The sequence below is a fragment of the Buceros rhinoceros genome, unplaced genomic scaffold, assembly GCF_000710305.1.
Source record: "Buceros rhinoceros silvestris isolate BGI_N320 unplaced genomic scaffold, ASM71030v1 scaffold5104, whole genome shotgun sequence".
Taxonomy (NCBI): Eukaryota; Metazoa; Chordata; class Aves; order Bucerotiformes; family Bucerotidae; genus Buceros; species Buceros rhinoceros.
Genome location: NW_010409910.1, coordinates 98291 through 102369, shown reverse-complemented (window position 1 = coordinate 102369; position 4079 = coordinate 98291). Strand labels below are relative to the sequence as shown.

At 47.9% G+C, this 4079-nt stretch overlaps 1 protein-coding gene across 1 annotated transcript in view; it reads right to left on the bottom strand.

The window, feature by feature from the left end:
* NTRK3 (neurotrophic tyrosine kinase, receptor, type 3) overlaps positions 1-4079 on the bottom strand; it is a gene marked incomplete at its 5' end in the record, with an annotated part of 96776 nt that overhangs the window by 26586 nt on the left and 66111 nt on the right. The window lies entirely within an intron of this gene.

The following is a 4079-nucleotide window of genomic DNA, read 5'->3' as shown; positions in this document are numbered from 1 at the left end:
CTGTGTTTCTAGAAATAAAATCCCCGTTTCAGAACCCTTTGCAAATTCTTCATGTTTCTTTTCTTTTTTTTTTTTTTTTTTTTTTTGGACAAGCAGGTGTTCTCTTCCTGATGAACTGTGACCAGAAGAGCACTCTGGACAGACCTCTGGGAAAGGATGGAGCTAAATGCCCAAGAGGTTTCAGCCCAAGCCCAGGATTTGGGGCAGGGTGCCAGAAGGGTAGGACGTAGGAGATCTGGACAGAGGATATCGTAATGAGATTTAATGCCTACATAGTCTTCACTGCTGACATCCCACCCACGTCAGGACATTACTTTAGAAATTATTAAGGACTGTTGACTATGATTTAAGACTGTGTTCTCTTCTAAAGACGAATAAATAGTGCACTTCCCCTGGGCAGCTCCCACAGAATTTGTTTTGGAATGGAATTACGCATTTTGGGGGGACAAAAGGAAAATTACCTGGATTTTACGGCAGCACAGGGGAGCTCAGAGGCACAGGCAGGGGCTGGGAGCAGTCAAGCCCCAGTCTGCTGGGTGAAAGAGCAGCTGGGGGTCCTAAGCTACGCATTTTGGGGGGACAAAAGGAAAATTACCTGGATTTTACGGCAGCACAGGTGAGCTCAGAGGCACAGGCAGGGTCTGGGAGCAGTCAAGCCCCAGTCTGCTGGGTGAAAGAGCAGCTGGGGGTCCTAAGCCCAGCCCTAGTGATGCCCCAACTCTGGACAAACCCTGCAGCCACCATGACAGCCTCCAGCTCCCCAGGCAGCACTGGGCGGGTACCACGTGCCTGACTTGCTGCAGTCTCCATGCCACACTCAGTCTGGCTGAGGCACAACATCCCTGACCTGCAGCGTCCCACCACCTGCTATCACAGCCCTGAGTCATACCTTAAAAAATCGCCTACTCACACAATTTTTAAAAAGTAAACAACAAGGAAAATGAAATCCGCCCAAATCATTTCCTCCAATATGGATATATTCCATCCTGCCTTCCCACAACGACCCACACCAAAGATTTTAGAGCATATTACACAACATATTACAGAAATGCTTCTTCAGCATCCCCACCTTCACTCTTCACTCAGAAGCTGGGCTACTTCTCATCTCCCCAGTCCCTCCAATTTCCTCTGCTTTCTAATCAGATGCTGTTTTACCTCTCCTCACCACCTACACCTCCACAACCAGCTTGTCCTGTTGAAAGAAGGTTTAAAGGCAACAGCTGATGAGATCCCTTCTGTGATGCACAAGGAAAAGGACACAGGCAGGTGTCTCCAAACGGAACACGGAGAGCTTTGCAGAGAGGGGAAACAAGCCTCTCTGCTGTTTTTGTTAGGCAAATGTTTGTTTTCTGTATCCAAATGTGTAACAGGAAATTAAGCAGCTCACCTTTGTTAACGCACTTTTGCTTCTCACAAATGCAGGAGCCAGATGGTGTTGTTTCTTTGTTTTAAAAGACTTAAAATGGGGAATAAAGGAAATGGCTGAGAGCTAATCCTCAGCCTGGACCACACTCACATATCCACACACCCAGTTATCCATGCCCGTGGGGCCTGGGCAGGAGCAAACACAGGACCCAGTGCACTGAAGCAGTCTGCTTAGAAGGCTCCAGACCTGTCAATTTATGTCAGCTTTGAGGTGGAATCCTTCTCTGTGTTCCCAGGAAATGTCAAATTAGAGTATTACACCCTGGACACGCTAAGCAGTATTTTCTAGAAACCACCTGAAACAGAACTTTGCCCCAGGTCCTACTGTTGGGAGCAGCAGGCTGTGGACAGGGAGAGCTGCTGTGCATGCACACTGAGAATCCGGCTTGGGAATTTCACCAGTTGAAGGTTGTAGATGTGATCAGGGACAGCGCCAAGGAGTTTCAAAGTTCAACTCTTCAGCTCCATCTCCACCCTCCATAGGTTCTCACACGTGAGCTCATCTGCTCTCCGTCTGGACCCATTCAAAAGCCCTCACTTGGGTACCTCGGTGAATTTTACGATAGTCTGTGCACTCAAAAGGCTTGTCTCGGGAGCCTTGAAGAGCCAGTCTTCATACAAGGGATGTTGGGAATTAAAATTACAAGGAAAACCGAGCACAAGTGCACAACTGTTGTGAAGCCATATTGTTTTTCTCACCTACGTTTGCAGGAGGGAGAGTCAATGCTGCTTCTTACCAAGGTTAAAGTCATGTCTAATACAGTCAATTCACAGGAGCTCCCTGTGGCTTCATTAGCATCACAGGCAGGTTTCTGTTCACAGAGTTGACTACTCTTGTTTGTAGGGAACTTAGAAATGCAGGTTGCCACATATAAATCAAATCGATTTCTCAGTCCAGAGACAGAGAAGCTCACACCAGTTCTTGCAGAGAATGAATGCAGCAGTGCTGTGCACAGGCAGAGGGGGAGGAGAGATACGAGGTAGTGGTGGATGAGGAAGGACAGAGACTGTCACATAACCATGAGTGAACCAGAAGGGTGAATAACGAGATGAGCTCCATGTTCTCTCCTGGTAAACATGTCCCACAAGGCAGCAATTAGAGAAGGATTGACAAATTAACCTATCTGGGTTCTTCTCATATGCTGGGAGGAGTGTGGTTGGGCTGTTGCTGGAGGAGAGATGAAGGACACTTGGCCCCAGACTTCTGTTCTTTCCTGGGCAGAATATATGGCCTGGTTGGGCTTCCCAGCTCTACCACTGAATCCTGCTTTGGCCTTGGGCAAGTCAGGTAAACCCTTTGCCCCTCACACCACCAATGTAAATATGGGCAATCAGAATCTTATTTTTCTAGGTCCCTTCTTTGGGCTGTAACAGAGAAAAGCTCTCCAAGCACACGGAACTTACCAATCAAGCATTTTAAAAGTACCAAAAGTCATTGAAAACAGAGAAAGGAAAAACAACTAAGAACAAAAGGCTGTGCTGATCCGAAGTTCAACTCTTGCTCTGGTAAACAGGTGATAACTAGTTACTACTTTGGTTATACATGGCAATTGCTGTCAGCAGAGAAAAGTCCACGGAAAAGCTTTATGACACTGCACAAGGTAGCACGGAGCAATCCTCAGCAAAGCATTTTGCACGTACAGGATGAGGTCTACAGGACACCACCACAGAGAAGACAAGAAGTCCCACAACAATGAACTGGCCAGTGCAGATCATCTCTGCTCTCACTTTTTGGAGGCCCCCCCAGCCTTCACACATTAATAGCAGCAATTCTTCCCATGCACAGAGAGCTCTTGGTGCTGCAGGCAAACAAGCTCATCTGGGAGCGACACTGAGTGCTCAAGCAGTGTGACACTGACTGTGGTAGGGGTAGGTCTGAAGGACCTCTGAAAAAAAGGAGGCAGGCAAAACCATGGGTAACTATATGAGCTGCTTCTCATCTTCCTCATGGGTGTTCTCTTTCCTGCTCCTTCCTGAAGCTTCAGCAGTGACGGGACTGTAGACACCTCTCTTCCCTCACCACCGCTCAGTAACAGCACCAAGACCTTTGCCCAACATGATCTTTTGTGCTGCACAGTGAAGACTGGTTCTCTCATTGGTAATTAAACCTAGCGATAAGCCAATGTCTTGGGCTGGGAGAGGTAATATGTCTCAGCAGAAATCTCATGACATTTTGTCTCCTCCCCAATGCAGTAACTCCACTTGGCGACTGCCTATCATATAAAGAAAACCTTCTGAATCAGCTCAAGACCATGGGTCTACTTTTTCTTGAGTAGCTGATAAAATCATCCTCAAAGCCAAACATTCAGCTTGTAACCAGAAATAAACCAGCCTTGCTCCAAGCACCAGGCTAGAAGCCTCTGTTCCTTAGCCTGAAAAGCCCTTTCCTGCTGGTGGATGGCCCAGCAACAAACCCTTACTCCAGTGTGCCTCAAACGCTTGGCACATCACAGCTGCTCCTGTAGCTGAGGAAGGGCGAGAACAACACTGTCCCCCCAGGGAGGCTGCCGTCCCAGGCAGATAGGGCAGTGCGGACTGGTACAAAGGGAGCATGCAAGACAAGGGGACAGTGCGAGCACAAATCATAGGAGAAAAGGCTGGAGAGGCATTCCTTACTCATTGGGTCTGTTCCCGGTGAAGAGTGAAGGATTAAC